We start from the raw sequence: 15,335 nt of genomic DNA on the forward strand, positions 1-15,335 counted from the left end.
AGAGATGAATCGGCTGCAAGCCCCCATGGGAAAGAAAAAAAGAGGAGTTCTGATCATTGATGCCAGATGTCTCAAGAAAGTGTGCCAAGCTGGGGCTAGAAGCACAGCCTTAAAATAGTAGGCACGTAATGGCACCACCAGCCAATTAGGACCCACAGAGCACATTAGCTCTGGCTTCCCATTGGCCAGAGCAGCGAGGACGCATCTACACACAGCCTAGGGACATTCCGTCAAGCAGCGCGTACCCTGGCAGATTGTTGCTGGCATCTGAATGGTCCACCCACAGTTTTTAAGAATTGCTTCACCGAAACACCTCCGGCTGACTTCCCACAAGGTCCTGGTGGCCACCCACCCCTGGCGCCGGCTCTTTGTACAAAACAGCCCCTGTGCTTGTTGGGGTTCCAAATGGCCGAGTGCTAGCCACTCTCGGCCCCCCAGATGCAAGGTCGTCAGCTCCTTGGAGCTCCTTGGAGGGGTCAGTGGAAAACCCATAAGGCGAGGAGCTGGGTCTTCAAGCCACGGGTAGCATGGCACGACCTTCTTGAATGGCCAAGGTCTCAAGGTGGAGACTACACTCTTCATCTATTTGAAAAGGGGCATTTGGACAAAAATGGAGGTGGGGCATAAACCCTCTAAAGACCTCTTCATCTGTAATGAACAAAGGGCTCTGTGGAAGGGAGTCTCTTTGAGAAAGATCTATTCGGACACCTGCCCCACTGGGTAGTCACCTGCCACCAGGAGGAAGCCCGAGGAAGCTGTTACTGGCGGCAGTGTCACCCCTCTGCCCTTTTGTCATACTCTACCTGTGGGCTCAGGTGTTGCCGTGCTTCTGGAAGCTAATCCTCTCAGGATGGACTTGATGGTGTCGCTGGGCAGCCATGTCCACCAAGAGCCTTCAAATGTCTTCATCGTTTCTTCTTCTGAGAAACGACTCGTGTATTTGCACAAAGATTCCTGCTAACTATGCTCATTACAATATCGGTGACATGAAGGAAACAAGACGCAAACATAATTGAGCACAATACAGTCATAAAAATACGGAACCGTGACATCAAAATATTCCTCAGGATGAAAGAGAAGTAACTCCACAGGCAAAAAATTATCCCAGTTGTTGTGAAAAGAGGTACATGTGTGGGTGGGAAGGCACCGGAGGAGGAATGCATAAACATGTGAGAGTCGGTTGAGTTGTACGTTTTGTACACACACACACGCACACACACACACACACACACACACATACACACACCGGTGGGCTGTCCCAAGGTTCCATCGTGAATGTGGGTTGCTTTTGTGATTGGAAACTAAATGAAATGGGAAAAGGGTTCTTTCAAAGAAGGTCTATCCAAACAAGCGATGTAGGAGCCTCTCTCCCCGCCCCCCCTCCACCCCCGCCAGAAGAAGAGCATGCAAATTAAACCACAAAGTACACAGAGCAGTGATGGTCTACTAAGAAGGGCGGAGCGCGCCAGCCTGGATGTGGTCACACCATCTAAGAGTGTGTGTGCCAGAAGGCGTGAGGAGGAGGAGGAGGCCCTGCCCTGGGAGCTCCTGGGCCACAAGAGATGGTTTCCCCACCCAAGCCTGGTCACTCAGCCCCGCCGCAGGGACAGAAGTTCTCCCACCCACCACTACGATGCTGTCCCTCACGACGCCGTGCTGCATGCAAAGCAAAGACGCATCAAGCTCAGAATCTGGGAAACGTGGCCCTTGGCCTTCACCGAGACTTTCCAGAGGGACGTGTTGCCGTAACAAAGCTCCTAATTCTGCCAGCATCCTTCCTGAGACCCTGAATCAGAAAGGCCTGCCCGGGCTCAGATGTCTTCCCCGGGTCCTCTGAGCACAACCACGAGATGCTGAAAGCATCTGTCGTCAGGAGAACAGATCCCAGGAAAGGCAGGTGATGTCGGTTTGGAATAGCTATACATTGTCTCCAGGACTGACACATTTGGGCATGATTTCTTCATATTGTTGTGTTTAGTGCCAACCAGCCGGTTCCAGCCCACAGCGACCGTTTGCACAATGGAATGAACTGCTGCCCGCTCCTGACCCACCCTCACCATCGCTCCCACACCTAAGCCCATTGTTGCAGCCATTGTGCCAAGCCATCTCCTGAGGGCCTTTCTCGCTTTGCTGCCCCTCTGCTTTACCAAGCAGGTGTTCTTCTCCAGGGCCTAGTCTTTCCTGACCAAACGTCCCCAGGAATGATGCTGATGAGGGGAGGGAAGCCCAGCTTCCCACTCCCCCAAGACTCTCCATGTACCCAGCACCCAGCCCAGTCCACCCACTCTGGGTTTGAACTCACCCCCAAACACCATCTGCTCCTCCCCAGAAAGGCCTTCTTTTGGCAAATCCAGGGGCCTCTGTGCCAGCTCTGCCACTGTCCTTCCTAGAATTGGGGCATCCTTCACTGTGACAATAACCTCAATCTGTACAGCGGCCCCGAAGTGCAAGCACAACCCCAAATGAAGGCCCAACAACCTCTCCTGAGCGAGACTCCTTCCTATCCACAAGTCTGCCCATTTGCGACCCATGGGTCTGTCGCTCCATCTGGAGGGTGACAGCCAGGGTGGGGACATCAGGAAGAAATGTTGAAAGAGCAAGTTACTGAAGCCCCACTGATTCACTGGAGAGATTCCATAAGGCCCATAACACACACTACCCCCTTGCTGGTGACCATGTCAGTGTCATTAACAGGGAAGGAAGCATTTCTCAGCGTGAGTGCCTTTGTTGGCCCTGCCTTCTGGATTCTAGCAGGGTTGAACTGAAGCATCCAGGCCAACTTCTGCTCTAACCTCATCTTCAATGGTGCAAACCAGGATTTCAAGAAGCACATCCAGGAGTATCTGTTGTGGCATCGTGGTTACATATTAGGCTGCTAACCCCGAGGTCAGTAGTTCGAAAGCACCAGCCTCTCTGCAGAAGAACGATGAGGCTGTCTACCCTCTTAAAGAGTAGCAGTCTCCAGAACTCACGGGGAGGCAGTTCCATCGGGCCACAATGGAAGGCAAGGAAGGAGCCCTGACAGTGTTGTGGCTGCACGTTGAGCTGCTAGCCACAAGGTCTGCAGTTCAAACCTAGTCTCTCCGCGGGAGGAAGATGAGACTTTGTGCTCTCAGAGCCCTATGTTGGGTCACTAGGAGTGGGAATCGACTTGATGGCAGCGGTAGGTGGGAGAGGTTGTACAGTGGTTCAGTGACTCATAAAAGGGTGGGCAGTTCAAGTCAACCCAGATGTGGCGTGGACGAAATGTCTGGTGATCTGGTTCCACAGAGATTCTCAACTCACTGCCATCGAGTGGATCCCAAGCCGTAGTGACCTCATCGGACAGGGTAGAACTGCCCTTTTGGGTTTATGAGACTCTGACTCTCTAAGGGAGCAAAAAGTCTCATCTTTCTCCCACAGCACGGCTGGTGGTGTGAACTGCTGACCTTGAGATTAGCAGCCCAGTGTGTAACCCACTATGCCAGCCGGGCTCCTCCCATAAAGATCACAGCCTCTGAGAACCCTCTGGTGTGCAGTTCCACTCTGACACACACGGGGTCAACGTGGGTTGGAATCAACCAAACAGCACCAGTCGTTTGGGCTTCTTTTTAAGCCATATTTGAAAACAGGAACCGCCTCAGTGTTTCTTTGGACCCCAGGAAAACCTGACGCACAACCCAGAAATGTGGGTGCACCACAAAACCCTGGGCAAACACACCGGGGATGCCGCAGGCGACAGCCTGGCACAGAGTCAGCTAGCCTGGCTTTGCACCCCCACCCTGTCACTTCCTCGGAGTGCAACGCTAGGCACGTTATTTGCCCTCTGAACCTGAATTTACTCATCTGGAACATGGAGATCAAAATACCAGAGGCCGTGTCTGTGGGTCATGATAAGCTTTGACACCACTGAAGTAGCAAAATTCCCTGAAAAGAGCCTGGCACGTTCCGCAGAAATAAAGGTGCACCTTTTCACACCATGCTATGGGGCTGCTGAGGTGCCCACAGGGCACCGCGGTGGCAGGTGCCGGAGCAACACAGGGACCTGTTGTTGTCAGGTGCCATCAAGTGGGTTCTGACCCATAGGGACCCTACATACAGCAGAATGAAACACTGCCCCTCCTGCGCCATCCTCACGGTCATTCTGATCCTGGAGCCCACTGATGCCGCCACTGTGTCCATCCATCTCCTGAGGGCCTGTCCCTCTGCTTGACCAAGTATGACGTCCTTCTCCAGGGACTGGTCTCTCCTGACAACATGGCCAAAAACGCATGAGGCAGAGTCTCACTATCCTTGCTGCTAAGGCAGCGGTTCTCAACCTGTGGGGCGTGACCCCTCTGGGGGGTCGCACAACCCTTTCACAGGGGTCGTCTAAGACCATAGGAAAGCACAAATATCTTGCAATATATAATTACATATTGTTTTGTGATGAATCACTATGCTTTAATGATGTTCCATTTGTAAAAGTGAAAATACATCCTGCCTATCAGATATTTACATTGTGATTCATCACAGTAGCAAAATGACAGTGATGAAGTAGCGACGAAAATAATGTTATGGTTGGAGGGTCACCACCACCTGAGGAGCTGGATGAAAGGGTTGCGGCGTGAGGGAGGTTGGGAACCGCAGCTCTAAGGAGCACTTTGCCCACACTTCTTCCAAGATGGCGTGGTTGGTCCTTTTGGCACTCCACAGCACTTTCAGCAGTCTTCACCAGCACCACAATCCAAACGCATCAGCTCTTGTAGGGGCCTAGGAAACCAGAAATGGGTGAGGCTAGACCAAGGGCTCTGGATAGCTGTGAAGTGGCCACTAAGAGCTACTGAAGCCTGGGTGCATAGTCAGGGCCTTTGGGACATCAGAGGAGGCAGCTGCTCCCCATAAAAGCCTGGGGACTTGCGCTCCAAAGACCCCCTAGCCCTCATGGCTAGCATCCCCACTGATCCCTGCAGACCTCAGATCCCACCCTTGCAGCTCAGCACACTCAGCCCTGCTCAGACACGAGGTGCCAGCCGCTGGGCCAGCATCTGTCCTTCCCGGGACTTGGAGTCCAGCCAGGTGGTATGTAAACAGAGGTGAGAACTCCCAGTACCCCAGAGAACCACCTAGGGAGCCTGGAAGAGCCCATGACAACAGGGTCTCTGTACAAGGCCCTCGTGGAAAGACTTGGAGACCTGGCAGCGGGCACGAGTTCTTCTCCCCCCCAGATGGAGCGGCTCGCCCCAAGGTCACAGGGCAGGACCAAGGGTGGTCTGAGCCACCCGCCCTCCGCACTAATGCACAGAGCAGCAGTGCACATCAGCCCAAGCAAATGGCGGGGAATCTAAAAGTCATTTCAATTTGGCCTTGGGTGATATTTCTGTGCTCATTCTTGGCATTGGGGGTGGGGGCGGAGAGGAGAGAGTCAAACCTCTTGCCAGATGTGTGGGCTCCCAGGGCTGAAACCCAGCTGCACCCAGGCGGGCGTGGTCATTGGCAGGCTCAGCGATGACGCTGAGCGGAATTGATGTGCTGCGAGGGCCGCTGCTTCATCCAGCTCCTCCCAGGTCCATCCTTCCTGCCTGCATCTCTGGAGACTGGCCCTCACCGACAGCTGGCCGCCTAGGTCTCCTTCACCCACTGGCTTGCCAGTGGCTTTGTGCAAGGATGCTCAGAGCAGGGGAAGCAGAGAGAGACTGGACCTTTCTCCCAGCGTCCTTCCTGACCCATTGTAGCCTCGCTCCACCACCGCCCTGGTCCCAGCTCCCACTGGCTGGAGAGCCGCCATTCCTGCCCTCACCTCTTCACCCCTGCAAGTGGTGAACAGAGTCAGCCTGTCCCATTGACGCCTTCAATTAAGCATTACCATGTGAACCAATACAGGGCTGCTCTGTTTCCTACCAGGGAGATAGGAAGTGCTGGTGGGCAGGGCTGCAGCAGGGCCAGGATAAGGAAGCGGACAGTTCAACAGAAGGCCAACCTCACAGGACATCCCCTGGCCAGATCTGACTGAGTCCACCACCTCTTTTGTTGGAGGCCATTGTTCCATCATTTGTCCACCCGTTTGTTCGTTCAGCAGCTAAGACTCACCTTCCAGAGAGATGGTGCCAGATAGATCTCACCTGGACCTCAAGGTCAGTCAACGTCTTATCGTCACCGGGGCTGATGCAACCCCCAGAGCCAGTCAGCTTCCCTCTGGATCTGAGATTCCAAGTGGGAAAGGGTGCAGCATCCCGAAAGTTTCCATCTGCAGAGTCCTTGCCCAGAGCCCTGGCCTGGAGATTTAGTGGAAGGATCTCTTGTTGATCCCTTCCATGATCTTGACCATGACCCTGATGTGATTTTCCAAAATCACGTGGCTCCTTCTGTTCCTTTGGGGCTTAACTGCGATCCAAGCCACGGCAGCTCTTAGTTTTCCTGGGTAACAAGGGACTCAAGCCTGGGGACGCTTGTGCAGGACAGGGCAGCGCCGCCTCCTGTTCTGCACGGGCTCATTCTCAGGGGCGCCTTCCAACAGCAGCAGCAACAATCGCCTTGGTGGTTCAGCTATTGATGGGCATTTCCGTGACTTCTGGTGCTTCTTACAGCCAATTACAGACCAGACTTTCCTACCTCAGTGAAGATCCCTCCCTCCTCTCTGGCTGCATCCCAGTCACTCTCCCTGAAACATGCTCCCTGCAGGTGCATGTCCCTTCTCTGCCCCACCTACCCCTTTACCTGTTCAACTCCTCTCTTCCTCCCCATCCTAAGCATCACATGCCCAGAGACTCCCTCCTGAGCCCTCCCCCATTGTAAGGATAGAAACCTGAACCTTTCCTCCAAGCACCCAGCGCAGGCTGTAATCCGACAACCTGCACTCCTGCAGAGGGTCCCGCGGTAATGAGTCCCGCCTTCTCTGCCGTGCCCTGACTGCTTTGATTGGAAGGCCCTGGACCAATCTTGTCAACTCTTCTATCTAAAATAATGTACGTGCCCCCATCATGGTCCTGCTCCCACTTCTGTGTCTCACCCGTACCTGTGATGTGTTGAGCCACTGCCAATCATGAATGTGTACCGGCTCCTTGTCTCAGGCCTTATTTCACTAGCATACTGACTGTGACTCCCGAGCTGCTGCCGTGACCTCGGGCTGATGGCCTCCCTCATCCCGATGATGTATGTGTGTGCGTTTTGTCCCTTTTAAGACTTAATAAATGTTCTCCTTCAGGTAAATTTGAGATTGGGGTCCCATTTGTACCCTAAAACAATAGCTACCATGCCACATGCTCGCTGCCATCGAGTTGATTCTGCCTCCTACTGAGCTGATAGGACCAAGTAGAACCGTCCATTTGGGTTTCCAAGAATTAAGATAATTACAAGAATAGAGCGCTCTCACTCTCTCTCTCTCTCTCTCTCTCTCTCTCTCTCTCTCTCTCTCTCTCTCTCTCTCTCTCTCTCTCAGTGGTTGGTGGGTTAGAACCACTGACCTTGAGGTTAGCAGCTCAATGTGAAACACGCTAGGTGACCAGAGACTACATATATATTTTATACTTTATAGAGTTACATATGAGACCTATATTTATATACATACTCCAGATAAATTTGGTTGGATGTGGCAAATGTGATCCCTCATATTTCTATGCCCACCCTTTCTGTAACCCCTCCAATAAAGACACGCTTAAAGGGGAGTGATTAATTTGATCCCAAACTTATTTGGGATCTGGTGGAGGAGGCAGGGGGCCAACCAATTACTCAACACCACCCCCCTGGCAATTAAAAGCACCTCTACTTTAGCTCATCCTGGCTCCAGGATAAAATGTAGGTGCCTACTTTTGCAGCGCCCCAAGATCTGCCCAGCACCCTCCCAGGGGCAGAATTGCCCACATTGGGACACACCGGCCTGTGAACTCATAAAAATGAAGAAAGCAGCAGAGGAAACACTAATGTGAGAGACACAGGCAGGTTTGTTTTGTGGACGCAGTAGGGGACACAGCTCAGAGCAGCAGCAACATCCTGGATGTCAGGAGGAAATGAACCAGACACACAACTGTGCCCACCTTGTGAAGCCATGGCCAAACCCACACCCAACCCACGGTGTCCGGTCCATTCTCACTCCTAGGACCCCACAGGACAGAGAGCTGCTGCACGGGGCTTCCAAGGCTGTAACTATTCATGAAGTGGACTGGCTGCTCTTTCTCTGCGCGAGTGGCCGGTGGATTCAAACAGAAAAACTTTCAGTCAGCCAAGAACTTCACCACTATTCCACCAGTGATCCTGAACCCCCAAACCAAGAAGCACAAGCATAGTGGATGTGGAGGGCTAGAAATGAAGGATTAATGAGCCCCTAAATTTTTTTTGAGTAAGTGAGAGAGTGAATCAGTGAATCAGTGAGTGAGTCAGTGAGTGAGTGATTGAGTGAATGAGTGAGTGAGTAGTGAGTCAGTGAGTGAGTCAGTGAGTCAGTGAGTCAGTGAGTTAATCAGTGAGTCAGTGAGTTAATCAGTGAGTCAGTGAGTGAGTGAATGAGTGAGTCAGTGAGTGAGTGAGTCAGTGAGTGAGTCAGGGAGTGAGTGAGCGAGTGAGTGAGTGAGCAAGCAAGCGAGCGAGCGAGCGAGTGAGTCAGTGAGTCAGTGAGTTAGTGAGCGAGCGAGTGAACGAGTGAGAGAGAGAGTGAGTGAGTGAGTGAGTGAGTGAGTGAGTGAGTTGAGCCCCTAAATTTACAGTGGTGCAACCCTCATTCCTTTCCCACCTCACATGGCCAAGCCACGCCCTCCTGGGTCCACTCTTCCACTCCCTGTGCTGTGGATTAAAGTCCTAAGCCCTCGACCTGTGATGTGACCTTATCTGGAGATTGTATCTCTGTTGTATCTGCATTAAATACTCTGGTATAATAATCAAAACAAAGAAGCCCAAACCCACTGTTGTAGTCTGTCCCAGCTCATAGTGACTCCATGGCAGTGGTTCTCAACCTGTGGGTCGAGACCCCTTGGGAGGTCGAACAACCCTTTCACAGGGGTTGCCTAAGACCATCAGAAAACACAAATATTTCACAATATATAATTACATATTGTTTTGTGATTAATCACTATGATTTAATTATGTTTGGTTTGTAACAATGAAAATACATCCTGCATATCAGATATTTACATGACAATTCATAACAGCAGCAAAATTACACTGATGAAGTAGCAACAAAAATAAATGTTATGGTTGGGGTCACCACCACATGAGGAGCTGTATTACAGGGTGGTGGCCTGAGGAAGGTTGAGGACCGCTGCTCTATAGGAAGGAGTAGAATTGCTCTTCAGGGTTTCTGAGACTATAATTTTTTATAGGAGCAACCTCATCGTTCCCCATGGAGCAGGTGGGGTGGGCGGGGAGGGATTTGAACTGCCAACCTTTCAGTTAGCAATCCAATGCTTAACTCACAGCACCACCGAGCCTCCTTAAATGTAATCATAATATTGCGAAAACACCGAAGAACACACTTGTTCATCCAGGTTAAACAAGGAAATTGTATACACACAAATATGTATATGAAAACATACAAAGACAGATAAAGATGGTAGATAGATTTTGGAGAGCTCTGTAGACCTATTGATCAAAGAACCAATGAAGTCAAGGTCACAAAATGTTAGCAAAAATTAGTCCAGATGTGGGGTATTCAGATGTTTGTCTGGTTCATGTCTGTCCTTAGGTTTGTTTGTTTTTTATATAGATTGAAGTTTAAAAACAATAGTAATAATCAGAATAGCATAAAATATCTCAACAATGACATTTAAAGTTAAAAATAATAATGACAATGATTCCTGATGGAATGCCCAGTAAGCAGGATTTGTTCATCTGGAATTCTATCCCCAGGCCAACTATCCAAATAGTGAGGCCAGAGCACAGATATGTTTGGACCTGCCCCATACCTGCCCTATACCTTTCCTGTTTCTCCTTGAGAGTTGTCCATGGAATGACCAGGAGGATATGGAGAGACGGGGCATCCAGGATGAAAGAGGAGAGACGTTTCAAGACGATGGGAAAGGAGAGACTCAGGGTGGCAATGGTGGGAGGGACCTCCTGAATCCAGATTGAGCAGGAAGACACTGGCTTCTACAGCAGGGGCGGGGGCAGAGACAGAGGAGGAGGGAGAGAAAGAGAAAAATAGATGAGGAATCAAAACAAACAACAAAGAAGAGTTCCTGTGGGCACTTTGGAGCATGCTGTTGGTAAGCTTGTAGCTGAACAGTAATGGAAATGCGTGGATGATGCATAGAAAAGCAGTCAAGCCCAAGACGGAGGTGATTGTTAACTGTAGGAGAGAAAAGGGGAGGGTGTGGCGCAGAGATCATGAATATTCAAGAAGAGAAACCAGGGCCTAGAACAGGGCTGGCTAAGCAAGATTTGCATCATGATAGTCAAGAAAACACTGGATTTTGATTGAGCCTAAATTCGGTTGAAGAGGATTAATTAAGTCCCCACCTGTCTGCTCTACCATGTGTGTGGGCAGAAATAAAAAGAGAATGTGTGGATTTGATAAGACATCGGTCTGTATCTAAAGTTAGGGGGAAAGACAAAACAGTTAAGAGTGGTGAGGCCTTGTCCCTGGGAAGGCGAGGGGGTATGGAAAGCCACTGCAGGTTTCCTTTATGATCTTTTCAGTGCGGTTTCCAGGAGGAGCCCTGGTGGCCTGACAGCTAAGCCCCAGGCTGTGCGCCAGGAGGTCGATGGTCCGAGCCCACCCAGTAGCTCTTCAGGAGAAAGAGCTGGCAGTTTGCACCCATAGAGATGCCAGACCAGAGACCCTAGGGGGCATTTCTACTTGGTCCCACAGCACCACTGTGAGGGACACATTGGACCCCATGGCACCCAAATGTGCAGTGCCACATTTCAAAGTATCAGGGAAGCACTTCTACCGTGGTGTTCTGCCCCGGAATGCCCTAAGGAGCGTGCTAACGCTGCTCGGGGCCATCATCAGGTTGGTCCTGTGTACAGCAAGAGAAAACACCTCCTGGTCCTGCAGCGTCCTCACACTTGTTGCTGTATTCGAGCCCAGGTTTGCAGCCACTGTGGCCACCCATCTCCTTGGGAGTCTTCTTTTTTTACCAACCCTTTATTTCCCTGAGCCTGATGCCCTTCTCTGGCACTGGAAGAGTAGGGCCAGAGTGCTCCTTTGAGCCAAACACGGAGAGACTTTGTCTCACATACTTTGGACACGTGAGGAGAGACCCGTCCCTGGAGAAGGACATCATGTTTGGTAAAGTAGGGGGGAAGGAAAAAGGACAAAGACCCTCGAGGAGATGGATTGGCATGGTGGCTGCAACCATGGGCTTGAGCACAGGAACAATTGTGCGGATGGCGCAGGACCTGGCGGCGATTCACTCTGTTGCGCCCGGGTCACTATGGGTTGGAACCTAGTTGACGGCTCCTAACAAGCAGCCACAGGGACTGGCCCCGGGCAGTGACCCTACAGGGCAGATACTGTCCTGTGCTGATCTGCATTCTGCATGAAAAGGAAACTGAGGCACAGAGGAACCCTAAAGGGCTCCCACCTCACTGCCTCTCACCCACACAGGAAACTTCCTGGGACAAAGGCAAAAACGCATGTGAAAAATGCACTGCAGAGACTTGCTGCCTACACAAGCCGCCTCTGTGTTTGTGGGAGAGGCACGGACCTAGAAATAAAAGATGGACAAATCATAGAAAGCCCGCAGGCTGTGGTCAGAAACGTCGAGGTTGGGGCCGAGTAGTGGTTGCTACATCTCCCTGACCTATGTTCCCTGAGCCATGTCCCCAGCTGACAGGCTGACCTCCACATCACCGGTCGGGTGGGCGTGAACTGACGGACACACACCAAGGTTGTTGGTACACTTGGTACAGACGCCGGTGACTTGTCCGTCTTCTGCACTTGGGGCACATCTCCTTGGTTTTCCCTGCTTCCCCCCGCCCCACTTCTGCAAATATGACCATCAGAACGGTGGACTGAAAAACAACAACAAGGGAAATGTGCCCTGGAGAAGAAAAACCCAGCTTCCTCTCGAAAGAGAGGGACATTGTTTTGCAGGGGGGCAGCCCTGAAACACCGCTGACCACGTGAAGAGGCTACGTCACCGTTTCCCTGGCACTTCCCTTTGAAATGGGGTGAATGTGCACCATCTACTGGCTTAAACAGCTCGATCAGGGGAGAGGTTTCCAAATTACAAAAACACTTCTCAAGATCCAGTCCCCATTGCTGGTCATCCTGAAGCAGCCGGCCCAAGATCCACTGATCTAAGCTCCATTGACTGCCCTCAGGGAGGCATCTTCTAAGCCCAAATCTTCGGCAGACCCGTTTACTCAGGGAGCTAACAGCCATTGAAACAATCTTTGATCAAGAGGCAAGGATTAAGCCAGACGCATCGACCCACCAGAGGAGCAAGCACGGAAATCCATACGCATTATGAGTTGATATCTGACTTCAAAACAGCTTCGCGCAGACAATGGGAAAATTGAAAGGAAACGTCAGCAACCTGGGTAATGAACAGCGCCTAAGCCAACATTAATTAAAACAAGAACTCACCCAATGAAGACGTGATCGTGGGCACGGCCAAAGCAGCAATCATAACCACAGCTTAATTATAGCCTGAACGTCAAAATTGCCAAGTACTCGTTTTTCGCCTCCTTGACAGTGTCAAGGAGACCCCGTCAAAAATAAAAGAAAAAAATTCACTCTTCATGGTAAGCTACTCCGAGCAATAAATTTCAGAATATATAGTAACAACATTATTTACTGTGTAATTGACGGGATCATAAAAAAAAGAAAAAAGTATCTACTATTCTAGATGAAATTGCTTCAGAATAGACCCCCAAATATAGTACATATTAATTTCATGAGACCTAATAGAGCTTTTCACTTATTGTATGGGTATTTTTCCTGAAAATTGACTCTATTTTTGTATGTCAACTAAATTAGACGTCAACCAAATTAACCGAAGCATAAAATATGCTGGCTCAGTGTGTTCGCAAGTCCACACCTCAGAACGCCACCCCCCCCCTCCACCCCGCAACGGGAATCTGGTGTAAACTCAAAAGCACAAACAGATGTGTCAAGGATGAGCGACTGGTTCATGGTCCTTTTTGCTGTCACGGGTGATGGCTGTGTGACAAGCCTGTTCACAGTGACAAATGTCGTCCCCATGGTGGCAGGACATGCTTCTTTCCTCTTTTAGCTCCCTGTGCACGCGATTTCTCCTGTCAAGATCACCTCTGCACTGGAGAGCTTGGGTTATTTATGTTCTACCGGTGGGCAGCAAGCAGCCTTTCCCGGCTCTTGAAAGGCCCATGCCTGAGATTCGGTTTGCCTCTGCTCTGGAGATGACTCCCAGGTTTAAGCCTGAAGCCCAGACCTCTTCTCACGGTGGGACTCTGGACTGCTTGACCACCCGTCTTGGTTTGACCTCTTGGATGTCCCAACCCGACTTAGACCCACTGACTCTTTCAGAAATTCCTGCTCTTTCTTTTTTTTTTTTTAAAAAAAACATTTTATTAGGGGCTCATAAAACTCTTATCACAATCCATATATATACATACATCAATTGTATAAAACACATCTGTACATTCTTTTCCCTAATCATTTTCTTTTTTTCTCTCTCCTCTTTTCTTTTTTTACATTTTATTAGGGACTCATACAACTCTTATCACAATCCATACATATACATACATCAATTGTATAAAGCACATCTGCACATTCCCTGCCCCAATCATTCTCAAAGCATTTGCTCTCCACTTAAGCCCTTTGCATCAGGTCCTCTCCCTGCTCTTTCTTGCCATCAATCCCTCCCTCCATCTGTTCATCCATCCATCTCTCCATCCACGCGTCTCTGAGACCTGCTTCCCACTCATGGGTTTTCTAGACCAGTGGCACTCAGCGATGTAGAAGGAAGCTCAGTCATTCATAGTAGAGTGTATCTCAAAGGGGTTATGTCCATGGAGCTCTTGAAGCTGTGTTATATGCTTCTCCATTTTTTTGGTATATGAAACCCAGGATTGATGAACCGATAGGGACAGCAAGTAGAATAAGGGGCTTGAGGGGAGGGAGGTGTAGTGGTGGGGGGGGGGGGGTAAAAGGGAGATGATGCCAGGGGGTCCGTGCAGAGAAAGAGTGTCTAGAGACTGACTGGTAGCAATTGTACAATTCTACTCGACGTGGTTGAATTATGGAATGATACGACACATGTGTCAAATCCAATCAATAAAAAAGGAGAGATAATAGAAAATAACAATAATATATCATAATAATTTAGATATTAATCAGATGATAGCTAAAGAAAAAAATAATTTCATGTCAAAAACCAGCCCAGTCCAATCCAACTTGAATCCTTCAGACTCACCAGGCCTCTGCAAGGGCCAGCGGTGGAGGAAGCAAGAAGGGAAGGCAAAGCGGGAGGCTGGGTGGCCACAGGCCGGTGGGTGCAGAGTGAAGACAGCAGGGCTCCACCACTCCCAGGGTCAGCGGGCCACAGGGGCCACCAGCCCAAGTCAGGCGCACAACCCAGGCAAGCAGGAAGTGGGAGCTGCACTGGAGAAAGTAGGGCTCACGGTCCCTCTGATAAAAAGCCACACCCTGCGGGCGCGTCACCAGGCTAGGACCTGGCCTCCACTCCAACCTCCACACAGGTACCATCAAGTTGACATAAGTCTAGCCATCCCCTGCTCCCTAGTAGAGTGCCTTTCTCACCCCGGGAGCACCCACCCACCTGCTGCCCTCCCTTTCCTCATTCGCACGTTGTCCCTTTGATTAGTGGGTTCTTGCCTGGGCACTTCTCTTCTCTGTAGGACCAGGTTCTAGGACATTGGAGGGCAACCATCATGTTCTCCTCATATCTTCGATCCAGCCCCCCACAGAGGACAGTAAGCAATTGCTTAGCTGGACTGAATGAAGCATTAAGCATAGACGGTCCATCCAAACGTTTTTCACCAAACTTCTCAGGGCTCGCTGGAGAAATGTGTCTTTTCAGAGCCACCCAGCAGCCTGTGTGACTGAAGACAGTGATTGACAGCACAGAAGAGAATGGCCAGGAAAGGCGACAGGGAGGATGAAATTAAACATCATGAAGCCGGGTTGGTTTCAAAATAACCTGGAGAAGCGGGGACGGGAAGTGAGATAGAACTAGATTAGCCATGTGCCCATGATCGCTGTTGAGGCCGAGGGTACGTGAGGGTTTGCTATTCTGACTGCTCTACTCAGGTACCTGTCTGTTTGCAGTGGTTCGTGGTGAGAAGATGGAAGAGAAGGGAGGAGAGGGCTTGCTGATTCAGAGGAAGTCTCAGGAAATAGTAGGAAGGAAAGATGCCGGGATCTACATGTCCCTCCTATGGATACTATCCTGTCCTGTGGTCACCACTTCTGCCCACCGAGCAGCCCTTCCTCCGCT

This window comes from Tenrec ecaudatus, chromosome 16 (genome assembly GCF_050624435.1).
Source record: "Tenrec ecaudatus isolate mTenEca1 chromosome 16, mTenEca1.hap1, whole genome shotgun sequence".
Taxonomy (NCBI): domain Eukaryota; kingdom Metazoa; phylum Chordata; class Mammalia; order Afrosoricida; family Tenrecidae; genus Tenrec; species Tenrec ecaudatus.